This window comes from Vipera berus, assembly GCF_964194415.1.
Source record: "Vipera berus genome assembly, chromosome: 1".
NCBI classification, from domain to species: domain Eukaryota; kingdom Metazoa; phylum Chordata; class Lepidosauria; order Squamata; family Viperidae; genus Vipera; species Vipera berus.
In genome coordinates, this window is record NC_138202.1 from 326,046,909 (window position 1) to 326,063,356 (window position 16,448).

Below are 16,448 nucleotides of genomic sequence, written 5' to 3' on the forward strand. Positions count from 1 at the left end.
CCGCCCTGAGTCCTCAGGGAAAGGGCGGTATACAAATGCAAATATTAAATTAAATTAAATTAAATATTCACTATATCTACATCTGTATTTATATCTACATCTATTTCTATCATTGTCAATAATATTTCATGGTGTCCATGATGAGTGGTATGATTGATGGGTGTAGGGAAACAAAATTACCTTCACCTGCCAGTCAGCAATAGTGTTTCTGATATGCTCCTGTTCTATCCCAAGGTTAAGATATACTTTCCAAGGGGTATCACCAGCCCCATCTATTAGACAGTGAAGAAGCAGCCTCAAAAAACTAATTACTGGAAGCAGGAATGAAATATTTGAAGAAAGATGTTATGCCAGGCACTTTTTCCTCAATTCCTCAAGGCAGACTACTCTCTTTTAGTATCCTACAGCTAATGTTTAAAAAAAGATTGAAATGCCAGACCAGTCAAATAGGAAGGAATGCATATTTCCTACCAATGAAGCCTGAATGTAGAACCAAAGGAGGATTCTAGAGATTCAAATTTTATTTTGATGAGAGTTTCATTAAAGCAATCTTCTTCAATTCACCTCTGAGATTTGTGCAATGTAGAATTAGTTGCATTGCCTATTAAGAATTACTGCATTTCTCCCTGCTTGTTGACAGGAGAAATAGGAATGTCTGTGGAGATTCTCAGTCATCCAGGTCATGGTTGTCCCAAAGGTGCTTTTTCAGGAGGCAATTGGACTTTCTTGGTTTTTTTTCTTTGAAGACATTTCACTTCTCATCCAAGAAGCTTCTTCAGTTCTGACTGGATGGTGGGGAATGGAAGGATTTATATTCCTTGTAGAATGGCTGGTCCTTTCCATTCTTTTAGAGAATCATTGAGGCCATTTGGACATATTCTGTGTCATCAGGGTCACCTGAGTTGTGCAAATGTGTGTGGAGCCTTCTTGGTTGGAGGATGTTTTCTGCCCTGTCCCCCTTCACTGTTGAAGACGGGCACTGAAGGAAGTCCAGTTGCCTCCTGAAAAAGCACCTTTGGGATTTTGTGAATGATAGTTTTAGATTTCCTGGAATATTTCCATTAGAATTCTCCTGTTCCTTTATCAACAAGCCCTTTCTATGAGGATCATATCAACTATCAGATAACCAGAGACAGAAAAAAACCTTAAGTTGCTTTACATTTGTCGCAGAATTCTAAAAGCATTGATTTATATATTTATATATCTGTATTCGGTTTTATTTGGTAGATTATGAGGACTCCTAACCAGAAGGCACCAGAAAGTGGTAACTGAAACATTTTGGGCAGGTAATGATCTTACTGGCCTCAAAAGGAATGGTACTATCTGCAGATCAATCAGATCAACAGAAGAGAATATCTGTAGCTCTGGGTTGACTAGTTAGATAGTGTCATTGACACAGTGGGAATGAGTTTGGGCAGACTCAGAAGGACAGTGGAGGACAGCGTGACTTGGCATGCTATGATGCAATGAGATTGTGAAGAGACAGACATGTCTTAACAACTGAATAACAGCAACAAATGAGGCTGAACTGTTTAGTTCTTGTCCTCTCTCAGATTGATTCTTTGTTTGCACACATTTCATTACCCAACTAGGTAATTTCAATGGTAGTAAGTGTGGTATTTGCCTCCCGTTTATATACAGTACCTTGCCCTGTTAGTATTGATGGGGATATGGTTTGCTCCTGGATAGTACATTGATTAGGACATTATTTTTGCTTGCTTGTTTATCTAGTGTTGGTTTATCTGGGTGTTGATTGCTAGCAAGAAAGTGTTCTAATCTTTTTGTTCCCTGCTTAGTTTTTTAATTGTCTTTTCTGAATGGGGGGTAAATGTGGTTTCTTTCCGTCTGTCTATTTACAGCTGATTTGTCTGAATACCAAGCTACAGGAATTCAGTTTTTTTCAAGATCTTCCAAGGTTGGCTAGATGCTACTGCTTGCTGTTACACTTGAGAATTCAATATTTCAGAGTTGTAGAGGCATGGCAGTATAGAGATTCTGAGCTGTTCACAGGGACATCAGCTGTTTTGCCCAAGAATTCCACTCTTAAAACTGAGTGACTGCTGTGTAGCAATCAACAGATGATTAACAGATAATAGATGATATAGATGATAGATTATAAATAGATGGATAGATAGATAGATAGATAGATAGATAGATAGATAGATAGATAGATAGATAGATAGATAGATAGATAGATGGATGGATGGATGGATGGATGGATGGATGGATGGACGGACGGACGGACGGACGGACAGACAGACAGACAGACAGACAGACAGACAGACAGACAGACAGATAGATAGATAGATAGATAGATAGATGCAAGGTTGCAACCCTAACCCATACAAGAACCCTTCATGTGTACCAGGTAACTGTCTGTCTTTCAGTTTATCTCTTTCTCTCTATCTCTCTTGCTATCTATCTACAGTATCTATCTATCTATCTATCTATCTATCTATCTATCTATCTATCTATCTATCTATGCATCCATGGATGCATCCATGCATCCGTCTATCATCTATCTAAATCTATCTTTGGATATGTCAATCATACCCTATTAAAATTGATTTTAATATTTTAATTCATTTTAACAGTACTGATTCTATGGTTGTGGTTTATATTTTGCATGTTTTTAATTGTTTTTACTATCGATGTTTGCACAAACAGAAAGATGTGTTATATACTCGATAACAATACAAATTAAATTATTTTTTTTTAAAATATGAAATGCTTTTCGGGGAGAACTAATTTTGTCCCAACTAAGATTTAATCATTGTGTGCTGATCTGCTAGAGAAAATCTTTCATCAGTAATTTCCTGAAACATTTTACATGGATTTTTTTTACATGGAGTACACACATTTTTCATTACCTATGATTATTATTCTTTGGACAATAGGAGAGTATAGATTTTTGCCCCTTCATGGCTTACTGCCTTGTCATGATGAAGGGGCTTGCATAATTCAATGAAGCTATGAGCTTTGCCATGTAGGGCCACCCAAGATGGAAAGGTCATAGCAGAGAGTTCTGACAAAACGTGATCCACTGGAGAAGGAAATAGCAACACACTCGAGTATCTTTGCCATGAAAACCCCATCGACAGTACCAAAAGGAAAAAAGATATGACGCTGGAAGATGAGCCCCTCAGGTTGGAAAATGTCCAATATGCTACTGGGGAAGAGCAGGGCTAGTACTATTAGCACCAGAAAGAATGAAGCTACTGGGCCAAAGCCGAAAGGACGCTCAGCTGTGGATGTATCTGGTGGTGAAAGGAAAGTCCAATGCTGCAAAGAGTTTTTCTCCATAGGAACCTGGAATGTAAGATCCATGAATCAAGGAAAGCTGGACGTGCTCAAACAAGAGATGACAAGATTGAACATTGACATCTTAGGTATCAGCGAACTAAAATGGACAGGAATGGGTGAATTTAATTCAGATGACCATCAGGTATACTACTGTGGACAAGAATCCCTCAGAAGAAATGGAGTAGCTTTCATAGTCAATAAAAAAGTAGGAAAAGCAATACTGGGATACAATCCTCAAAATGACAGAATGATCTCAGTTCGAATCCAAGGCAAACCATTCAATATCACAGTAGTCCAAGTCTATGCCCCAACCACCGGTGCTGAAGAGGATGAAATTGACCAGTTCTGTGAAGCCCTACAGCACCTTATAGAACTAACACCAAAAAATAATGGCCTTATCATCATGGGGGACTGGAATGCTAAAGTAAGAAGCCAAAAGATAACCAAAATAACAGGCAAGTTTGGCCTTGGGGTACAAAATGAAGCAGGGCACAGGCTGATAGAATTTTGTCAAGAGAATACGATGGTCATAGCAAACACTCTTTTCCAACAACCCAAGAGACGGCTCTACACATGAACATCATCAGACGGTCAACACAGAAATCAGATTGACTATGTGCTCTGCAGCCAAAGATGGAGAAACTCTATACAGTCAGTAAAAACAAGACAAGGAGCTGACTGTAGCTCAGACCATGAGCTTCTCATTGCAAAATTTAGGCTTAAACTGAAGAAAGTAGGGAAAAGCACTAGGCCACTCAGATATGAATTAAATCATATCCCTGTTGAATATACAGTAGAGGTGACAAATAGATTTAAGGAATTAGATCTGATAGACAGAGTCCCTGAAGAACTATGGACAGAAGTTCGCAACATTGTACAAGAAGTAGCAACTAAAACCATCCCAAAGAAAAAAATATGCAAGAAAGCAAAATGGCTGTCTGAGGAAGCTTTGAAAATAGCCCGAGGACAGGAGGGAAGCGAAAGGCAAGGGAGAAAAAGAAAAATACACCCAATTGAATGCAGAATTCCAGAGAATAGGTTAGAAGAGATAAGAATGCCTTCTTAAATGAACAGTGCAAAGAAATAGAAAAAAAAACAATAGAGTAGGGAGGACTAGAGATCTCCTCAATAAAATTGGAGAGATGAAGGGAACATTTAATGCAAAAATGGGCATGATAAAGGACCAAAATGGCAGGGACCTAACAGAGGCAGAAGAGATTAAAAAGAGGTGGCAAAATAAGACAGAAGAACTATACAAGAATGAGCTTAACATCCCAGATAACCATGATGAGGTGGTCACTGACCTCGAGCCAGACATCCCAGGTTGTGAAGGGAAATGGGCCTTAGTAAAGCTGAGCAACAACAAAGCTAGTGGAGGTGACAGTATTCCAGCTGAGCTATTCAAAATTGAGTGCTACACTCAATTTGCCAGCAAATTTGGAAAACTCAACAGTGGCCACAGGATTGGAAAAGATCAGTTTACATTCCAATTCCAAAGAAAGGCAGTGCCAAAGAATGTTCAAACTATCGCACCATTGCACTCATTTCACATGCTAGTAAAGTTATGCTTAAAATCTTACAAGCTAGACTCCAGCAGTACGTGGATCGAGAACTGCTAGAAGTACAGGCAGGATTTCGAAGAGGCAGAGGAACTAGAGATCAAATTGCCAACATATGCTGGATCATGGAGAAAGCTAGGGAGTTCCAGAAAAACATCTACTTCTACTTCATTGACTATGCTAAAGCATTTGATTGTGTGGATCACAACAAACTGTGGCAAGTTCTTAAAGAGATGGGAGTACCAGACCATCTTATTTGTCTCTTGAGAAACCTATATGCAGGTCAAGAAGCAACAGTGTGAACTGGACACGGAACCACTGATTGGTTCAAAATTGAGAAAGGAGTCCGGCAAGGCTTTTTTTGGCAGAGACATTAGGAAATTTCATTTTATTTTTTAAAAAAAACCTTTCCATTTTGGAAACATGCCATTAGTTTAAAAATTGCATATATCCAATGAAAAGGGAATACCATTTTATGATGAAAGGAGTTGTAATTTATGATGCCAGAGAATGATAAAGGCAAGCATATATAAGTCCTATTCATATTTTAGGATGCAAAAACAAAGCAACAAAGAAGCACATCAATAAATAGTAGACTATAAAGTAATTGTGGAATTTTTCTTTTTTTTATTAAAAAGTTTTACAATACATTTTTTCTTTAACCAACCAAAAAAAAAGAAGAAGAAAAAACCCCTCCCAACCCCCTCCCCCCACCCTCTTCCCCCTCCCAAACCCTCCCCAACCCCTCCCTCCCTTTCCCCTCCCCCCCTCCCCGCTTCCCAGAGCAAAATACAGGGTATAAAAATACAAACAATCATCTAACTTACGCAAACAATCCTAAACTATTTAAACTACCGAACTTTAACTCATATAAGAAAACTCCAAACATATATATATATATATATATATATCATATCAATAATTATACAAATACAAAATAATACTTTCCAATCTAATACCAAAACACAGGGTATAAAAATACAAACAATCATGATCTAACTTACGCAAACAATCCTAAACTATTCAAACTATCAAACTTTAACTCATATAGGTAAATTCCAAACATATATATATATATATCATATCAATGATTATTCAAATACAAAATAATACCTTCCAATCTGATATCCAATAAAAACAATCTCAAATAAACCAATTTATATCAATTGTCTAAAACTATTCCTCATTCCAACTAAGCTTTAAATTCACATTATCCTAATGTGTTATACAACTTAAAATACCATAGATTACTTTCCAAACTTAAAATTTTTTTATATAATCACATCATTCTTATATTCTTATATTCTATTACCTATTCCAATATTACCCATAAAAATATTACAAATTAACTTCAATCACAAAAAAACCAATTTATATCAATTTTATAAAACTATTCTTCTATCCAACTAAAAGCTTAAAATTTTTCATCCAAATAACAAATCATAACCTACAGAATATCAATAAACACTACTACAAGTCTTCCCAATTAACTTTCCATAATCATCTTAGAACTAAAGCAACACGAAATATTACATAATTATTTTATAAGGGTAAAAAATATATCCCCAAATATTTAGTCCTTCTAGCAACTCCAATTCCCATAATCCTTATTACATTATTGTCTCTTACAGTTATGTGACTAAATCTTCAGGCTTGATTCATTCGTCCAGAAGTAACACGCCTCTTCCAATTTCTGGCCTTCTCCAGTGATAATGAAATTTGACCCACTCCTGTATCTTTCACATCTGCCTGCGTTAACCCTTCAGCAACATGCAGGTTCTCTCTGGAACGTTGAGACTCTCTCTCACCTTTTTTCTTTGTAGATTCCAAAGATGGTATGGGGACTGCTTTTAAAACATTACGGTAGAAATCACGTGCCTGAATCTCCGTGGTAAAACAGTACCTCGTACCTTCATAGGTCACCACCATCCCCACTGGTATTTGCCATCTAAACTTAATATCACGTCGTCTCAATTCTTGTGTCAAAAAAGCAAATTCCTTCCTTTTCCTTAAAATCTTTGCAGGGATCTCTTTTAAAATCAGAACTTTTTGCTCAGCAATTACAAAATCAATGTTGTAGGAGGCCTGGATAACTTCATTTCTAATCATTCTCTTTGTAAAATAAACCACCACATCTCTAGGTAGTTTCCTTTGTCTTGCGATCCATGAATTAACACGGAAGATTTTATCTATATCTTGCATTATTTCATCTGCTGGTCGCTTCAACACCACTTCCAAAGCCTCAGAAACCATTTTCTCCAAATTTTCCTTAGGATTTTCTATTAGGCCTCTGATTCTTAAAGCAAACTCCATCTGAGAATATTGTGTCGAAATCAAATCATAATTCATTTTCTCTATTACATTTTCAGTTTCTGTCATTTTGGCTTCCAATCTAATATCATTTTGAGCAAGATCTTCCACTCTGTCATCCAAAATCTCAATACTTTTAACCATGCCCTCTATTGCAGATGTGATGTCTGCTCTCATTTCTTTTAATTTCTCTGTAAACTTCTCCTCCAACTTTTTCTCCATTATCTCAACAAATTGCTGCATTTGCTTTTCCATAGTCTCTTGCAACAGATTCTGCAAATCTTTTGCTGTAAAAGCTGATACAGATTCAGATGCAGAGGACAATGAAGTTTTCACCGAAGACTGCTGCCTCAGGGCAGGAACTTTAGAAGATATAGCCGCCATTTTCACCCTCTATGGTTAACTACGCACTTTCACATGCAGATTCAGCAAAGTCCATTGAGTTAAAGATCAAAGCATCATCTTCACCAAAATCTCCTGCTTCGCTCTGCCTGCGTCCTCGTTCTCAAAAGCTCTTTCTTGCTAGCAGGGATGGTTGCGAACGCCCTGTTCTGCTCCAAAAAACCCGGAGCAGAGGCGCCTCGCAGTCCGGAGGATGCCCAGGCTTCGGGGGGCTCAATCCTTCCGCCGCCAAAACTATAAGTTCTGGCAGCCCCGGAGAGCTCTACCCCTACCTGGACGCTCACCCCCTCCTCTTCTCCCGAGGTGGGGGCTTCCGAGCTGCCAAACAGCTGATCAGCGCTGTTTTCGGCAGCTCTACGGAGCCGCGAGGCTGACAGCCAAGAAATGGCTGCCTCCAGCGTCGCCTTGCCATCCGGAAGCCCAGTAATTGTGGAATTTTTCAAAAAGAAATATTAGACAGCCTTGTTTGGATTTCAGGAAAACTTCCCACAGTATGGAAAAATATTTGTAATTTGCAATCTTGATTCTAATGCGAACTATCTCTTACACCAAGGCTTCAAAAACAATTTTCTGACTATCTCCTTGTCTTCTCTATTTGACTGAATAGATCAGTCACAGATATAATTTAGTGCATAAATTACACTGACAGTATATATATATTTATCTTGTCCATAAGCTTTATTAAATAGCAATGTGTCATGGATGTATTTGGGTATAGTTTATAAAGAATATAGGTTTGCTGACAAATGTCACCTACTGAATGGTGATATGTAATATATATTAATAAATACTAATGGTGTTGCTTCTTTTTTAGCTTGTAATTCCTTTGTACAATAAACCCAAAGCATACTTACAATATTTTAGGCTTTGATATCAAGACACAACTTTACCACCGTCTCATGATTTCAGCAAAGATTTGACATAGTGATTAGCAAGATAGTTCATTATGGGCTGGATGGGCAACAATTAGGTGCATATATAGCAGGCTGAAATGAGACTCAAAGAAAACATATTAATGGTTGCTTATTGAAATGAGAAGCATCAACTAGGCTGCCACAAGGATTAATCCTGGATTCTGTACTATTCAATATTGTTGTAAATGATTTGGAAAGTGAGGAAATACTTATCAGATTTCTTGATGATACAAAACTAGATGAAAAGCTAATAGAGAAAAAAGGGAGACATTGGAAACTTATTTTATATATGATTTATTGCTGAAATACTTTTTTTCTTCTGTTCAGCTATTTGTTTATTTGATTGTTGTTTGTTGATTAAATTTCTATGCCACTCATTTCACTGATACAGCGATTCTAGGTGGCTTACAATATAATAAAAAGTAAAATTAAAAACAGTCATGTCCAATTCTTGGAGCGGGCCTGGACAAATCCCTGTAATTTTCTTGGCAAAGTTTTCAGAAGTGGTTTGCCATTACCTCCTTCTTAGGGTTTAGAGAGGGTGACTGGCCCAAGGTCACCCAGTGCCTCAGGCAGGTTTCCTGAGTTTTAGCCTAGCCATTACACCAAGCTAGCTTTTGTGAGAGTATTATATGCCCCAAAATGGAAAGGCTGTATAATACCCACAATAAAGGACTGGTTGTTGAAGATGACAGAGCTGGCAAAGATAGAATTAACTTGTTTGTTTAGAGAAAAATCAACAGCTATATTTATCAGTGACTGGAAATCCCTTATGGACTTTTTTTCCTGAAAAAAAGAGAAAAATGAACTGGTGATGCATGGGTTCAAAATTAGAAATGGCAGCTTATGAAAAGAAGGAATTTATGATATAACTTTATACAGAGAGGATAAAATATAAATATATTTATAACAGCTGTGAAGAAGATTGGAGGTCACTTCCAGTTTGCCAAGGGTCCTTTAAACACTAGAAGTGACTCTGGCTATGGTTTCCACAACACTGATGTTCATTTCAGACCTAAGAAGTTACATGAGTGGAATTAACTGTTCCATTTGAACATTATGTTTCTGCACTGAATTCTGGCTTGTAAAATTAGCCAATTATCATAGTTTCTACATTCCCTTAGAATGCTCTCAACATAATAATATTTGTATTTGTCTAATTATCTCCTTTAATTTGGAAAGTCATTATCTTACAACTCCTGTATTATAATTTAGAACTTTTGCCTCAAGTAGCATGGTTTCATACCCAGTATCCTGGAACAAGTCTTCTTAATGAAGCAATTAAATTAATTAACACAATGAATGCAGTGGGCCTATATTGCTTTTTATCAGTAATCACCAGGTCAGTTTGCTTGTAAGAAGGAGTCATGGCAATTTTTTGCATTCCAAAAACCTGAAATTAGCATTGGATCTCTAAGGGCAAACTATACAGGAACTTATTAAGAGGAGGTGTCAAGAAACTCATTAACCAGGAGTGAAAACACTAACAAAGAGAATAAAGTGAGAAACCTAAGATTGCCAGCTCCAAATAAATGCATTTTTGAGTTAATAATTAAAGTACTGCATATTGCCAATTCAGTTCACTTGAAACTGAAAAACTTTTAGCAAGCATAAATTTGTGCATTTATCTTTTGGTTTGGTTGACTAGTTCTAGTAATGAATGTAAAGGAGCACAGTGAAAAAATGGGACAACAACTAAATATACAAAAGACCAAATTAATGACAATGAGTAAAATAGTCAACCTTAGAACTGACAAAGAAGACATGGAAGTGGTGAATAACATCTGCCTTTTGGGTCAACTGTCAACAATAAAGGAACCAGTTGCTAAGAAATATATCACAAAACTAGCATTTGATAGGGTAACAATGAAGGCCTTGAAAGAGCTTTCAGACTCTATAATGAGTATATAAAGATAAAAATTATTCAGGGAATGGGTTTCCAAGCAATATTCTATGGAAGAGACAATTAGACCTGGAAAGAATACTGACACTTTTGCGTGTTGGTGTGAAAATACATATTATAGGAAGACCATTTCTCTTGAGAAGACCAGACTGGTGGAAACTGTGGAAGAATAAAAGAGGCAGCTGACCAGCTGCATGGTCGATGTACTTAATTACAGCAGCAATGGATGAACAACAACAATGGAGACAGATAATTGGAGAAGCTCTTTCCGTGTCATTTAAAGGAAGCACTGACTTGAAAGGATGTAATAAAAAGTCAGTCAGTTCTAGCTTTGCTGCCTTTTTCCAATGAATATAAGACTGGTCTTTTCAGCAATAGTCTTGCAACAGTTTTCCTTGGAATAAGCTCAATTTAGCTCAGTTTTAAGGGACGTGGTGGCTCAGTGGGTTAGAACACTGAGCTTGTCGATCAGAAGGCCGGCAGTTTGGCAGGTTGAATCCTGAGTGCCGCGTAGCAGAGTGAGTGCCTGTTACTCGTCCCAGCTTCTGCCAACCTAGCAGTTCTAAAGCACATAAAAAAATGCAAGTAGAACAATAGGGACCACTCCAGTGGGAAGGTAACAGCGTTCCGTGTACCTTTGGCGTCTACTCATGCTGGCCACATGACCATGGAGACGTGCTCGGACAAGCGCTGGCTCTTTGGCTTTGAAACGGAGATGAGCACCGGCCCCTAGAGTTGGAAACGACTAGCACGCATGTGCGGGGGAACCTTTACCTTTACCTTAGCTCAGTTTTATTTCTGAGAATTCATGTATCAGATTGCATTGGATTCATTACAGCACAATCGATAGACCATTAGGACATCTGAAGGGCTAGGTTGGGGACAGGTCATATTGGATAAGTTCTTTCTTCATTATTGTTAAGATATCAACTTGATGGTAACAATCAATTATCAATCAATTGTCAGTTAACAATCAATAGCTTGCAACATGAGTTGTGCTGAACATGTAGAGCACGAAGAAATTGAGATGGCACAGCCTGCTTATTCTAACTTCTACTGGAAAATTATTCCCTAGCTTTTTTTAAAGAAAACCCTGTAGACCAGCTTTCTTATTGTTGGACTATCTCCCATAATTCCTTACTAGCATGTCCATTGAAAATTTTAGAAACCATTGTCCAGCATAACTAAACAATAGTACCTGAGGAAAGTCTGTTCTGTGCTCATAGGTCAAGAGTTGACATGATAGCAGCATTCCAGTATTTGAGAGGCTGCCACAATGAAGAGGTGGTCAAACAATTCTTCAAAGCACCAGAGGGCAGGACAAGAAACAATGGATGGAAACTGACCAAAGAGCAAAGCAATCTGGAATTAAGGAGAAACTTCCTAACAGTGAGGACAATCAACCAGTGGAATTGCTTGTCTTCAGACATCGTGGGCACACCATCACTGGAGTAGGGAAAAATGTTATTGTAGCTTTTAAAGATTGATAAAACAATCCATACTTTCAGATTTAGAAAGGCACACCACAACAGGATAAAAGACTGCAAATAAAGAAGAAATAAAGGAATCTTAGACTAATTCATAAAGATACAAAATGGAAACTCACCCAATTCTTAGCCCAGAATCTGGTCATTTATCTGATTTAAATCTGATTTAAGAGTTAGGTGACCACAGTAAAGCAAGTTTAGGAAGGACTTTGAATTAAATATATACAGTTATGTATGTGACACTTGCTATTATTGATGGTTTTGATATATTTTTCTCTTGTGGATGTTTTTGCTCATACTAATTATACTAATGATCGAATCAGGAACATTTGGAATATAGCAACCTTTACTTTTGTTTCATCATACATTAATAAACCAATTATGTGCACAGTGGAGTCATTGAGATTTCTTTTATAATTAAAACTTTCAACCTAGGATGACAGCTACATGCAGTTGTAAATGGGCTTTCTAACCAAATCAAGGTTAGTTATCAAACTGAAAAATTGCTCTGTACATTCCAGAGTACATTTACCTGGTTTTAACTTGTACTTGGAATTTTCTATACCTCTCTGAGATACTAATCCTTCATAGGACTGGAATAGAATTAATCATCTCTATGCTGTATTCATGAATATTGAATGCATATAGTTTTCCAGTAATTTTCAACTCTCTTGTGACAGTTGCCACCATGAAAGGAAAGAAGTGTGGCATTCAGGCTCATGCTTACATCTTTCTAACCACAGCATGAACATACCTCCCCAAACTAATTTTTATGTCATGTCCTCAAGAGGTCGCCTTCATCTCATTCCCACAGCTCAGTCAGCTCCAGATTTTTTTTTTAATCCCATTTATATCCCGCCCTTCTCCGAAGACTCAGGGCGGCTTACAATTTAAGCACAAACCAATGTGCTTAGCAATAGCCTTCATTCTATGTATATGCCTGCTTATTAGGGCTTTTGCCCTAATAAGATTATCTTTAGCTCTTCCAGTTTTAAAATGTTTGTCTTGTTTGCTTAACTCGGGTTTTGCCATGGACATGAACTAGCTTCAACAAGTGGATTGATTATGCAATCAGGTGTTAAGATCTGCCCTCCCCCATTAGACATGTCAGGCTGCTAATGGATATGTTCCTTCCTTTCTCGTCAATGGATACTGCCCTTCATGTGTTCTGTTCCATCCTACTACCGGCCCTGCAGAAAAGGCAGGGACAACCCCTTTACAAAAGGCAAAAGGCTGGAAGTAAGCCCGCCAAATTTATTTACACAAAACAGATCCAAAACAGAACAAACTGAGCAAAACAAAATATGAACCACTAAAACAGGAGCTATTCAAACGGTTGCCTTCAGCAAACCAGCCCTCCCACACATTCCCCTTTTAAACAGTTCAAGGTGTGGCTTCTCTCTGCCTCCTTCTGAGGTGCCCCATTGCCTTCCTCTGTTTACTCCTGATTGACTGCCTCCTGCGTCGGGCGTCCTTGAACAGGGCCAGCTGTGGGTCATCTTCATCCACGCTGTCAGGCTCATACAGCTGCGCCTGCATAGTAACCAGATGGGAGGGGCCTGGCTGAGAGCTCTGCAAAGCCTCAAAACTGTCCTCTGCAGGCTCTCCAAACCCCCCCTCCTCCTCCTCCTCTGAATCGTCCGACCCAACTGCCAAACCCACAGGCTGACCCTGAATCACAACATCATGGCTTTGTGGCTGGAGCTGCAGGAGAGACTATATACCTGACTTCTGGCAAAGAGCCATTTAATTAGCCAGGAAACAATCCACCATTGTAATATATACTGTATTATAAACATTGAAGCAACAGGGAAATGATTCATTGGTCCAAATTTCAACAACTTTTTAATTACTGATAGAAGAGAATGTGTGTAGTTATGGGTTGTCAACAACAACAACAAGAACCCCACAACTTTTTATTTGTAATTTCAAATTCCACAATCAAATCTTCAATCAAACACTTGGGAGTTAATAGGATTCCAGAATTATATTTTGTTTTTTATGGTTTTCTTTACTGCCCTATGAGCTTGATTGTTTTGTTGCAGATGCTTTGTTGCACTGAAGGTAACAAAACCTTTGTAACAAAACTACCATGCTCAGAGAGCACAGAGGATCTCACGGTTTAACCTCTATTACATGTATTCTCTTCTATTGTTTTACTTTTGTTGAAAAGCTTTTTTCACTACAGAAAATTTTGGGGTGAGGAAACAGAATCCCTTTCTCTAAAAAGCAATTGTAGAGAGTTGAAAATTAGAAAGAAGTATTTTGTGCAAGCAAATTTCTTCAGTTCATTAAAGCCACTGATTGGTCCTTTGGGATAGGTTTGTGGAGTACAAGAGTGTTGGTAAAATGCTAAATCTAAAAGAAAAGATGTAATGCAGCAATTGGGCACTTTTGTAGCCATCTGGTAATGAGACAGTAGATGACAAACTAAATATGAGTCATTGCTGCCAAAGCCAGGAACATGCTGACTGCCATTAATGTGACATTATTATGAGTAAGTCACAGGGGTCAGTTTCACCTCCACTCAGATATTAGTGAAAACTTCTGATGAAGAGTAATGGTCAGTTCTGGTCAAGAGGTTCGGAAAAAGAACATGATATTAGGAATGTATGATCATGGTGATTACAGTTAGCAATCTACAAATTTCTTTGGAAGATTTCAGAACTCTCAAAAATGCCACAGTGAGTGAAACCCTCTAGCAATCATCTTTCTCTAATTAAAAATCTGCAAAAACAGGTATTTATAAAGAATATGCCTCAAAAAAGGCATATATTCTGAAAATTGTATATATAAAAAATAGGTAGCTACTTTTTAAAAAGGGGGGCTAATATTAAAAAAAATGAAAAAAAAGCCTACACCTGAATATTTACATGGCAAAACTCAACAAAAAATTATTGGGGAGGAGGGGGTGGAATTAGAGTACTGGTTACATTGGCTAATGAAAGTGGTAAATGTTTGAGGGTTTGGGGGTCTGAGTTTTAATTATTTCAGAAAAGATTTTAAAGAATGCACTATTTCTAAATTCATAAAAATAATGCAGAAACAGAATTAAGTTATAATTCTCCACATGGCTGCAATTTTAATCCAACAATGGGCAGACACACCAACACATAGCCTCTGAATGAATGAATAAATTTGCTTAGGTGGGTATTCTCTATATTGATTGATTAACTATTATCAAATAAGTGTCAATTCTTAGTGTGCATCCATTTAATCCCTGAGGCATAGGTTAGCGTTGGTAGGGAAGGAGACTTTATTTTTTTTGCAGTAGCATTTTATGTATCTATATCTATCAATAATAATAATAATAATAATAATAATAATAATAATAATAATAATAATAATAATAATAATAATAATAATAATAATAAAAGTTGGAAGGGATCTTGGAGGTCATCTAGTCCATTCCTCTGCTCAGGCAGGAAACCCTATACCATTTCAGACAAATGGCTGTCCAGTCTCTTCTTAAAAACTTCCAGTGTTGGAGCTTTCACCACTTCTGGAAGCAGGTTGTCCATCTATCTATCTACCACCCATCTCAGGAAATGGCTTTTGGTTATGGAGTAACATTGGCAGGCTATTGAATTACACAATGCAAAATGAAAGGCAGTATATATTGTAAATCTTAAAGCTAAAACCTTAGCTTTTATCCAAGTGAGAGGGAACTTGATGAGTAATTGTAAGCCACCCAGAGTTACCCTGAGGCAAGATGGCAGCCAATAAATAAATAAATAAATAAATAAATAAATAAATAAATAAATAAATAAATAAATAAATAGCATAATTAATGCATAAAAATATAAATATAATCATTTAATTAGTGGCAATCATATAATGAGTGGGAAGTCAAATATCATAAAAACTAAACAGAAATTGACACACACCATTGTAGATGATACATGGTGAGAAAGAGATGCATCAGGGGACTCTTCTTCCCCCCCCCACACCAAAAAAAAAACCCTTGAAAATTGTGTTCAGTTTTAGGGGTTGCTTTGGCTCTAAGTTGAATACACTATTTTCAACAATAGCACATGAGGTGCACATGTAAGCACCATCTATGAGTTTGTGGGGGGTTTTTTATAGGAGTATTGAGAGTAATAAGTAGGTTTTGCTATAATCTGTCCCAGGTTTTATTCACTGCTGTATTTGTGGAAGTATTTGTGGAAGTTTGTCTTGAACTATATTCTATCCCTAAGTTTTTATCTTATGACACAAATCACTGGATTAAAAGTTGATTATGCAATTATTTATGATAGCTAAGATGGGGGGTTGATTAGCCAGCAGCACTGGAAAGTGGCATGATATTCTGCTGAGTGTATTTCCCTGAAAGGAAGATGACCTTCAATTGAAGACACCTTCATCAAGTTTAATTATGTAGGGGGAAAAACCTTTTCCTCTTTTACTTTATTCTCAACTTATCTATAGTGAACCTCTTATTTTAATGATAATTTATTTGGATTGGTGAAAATGTAGATTTCCTTAAAGATAAATCTAAATTCAACCTCTCATGTATAATTACTGTTTATAGAATAGAACAGAATAGAATAATTTTTAATCTGATACTGCA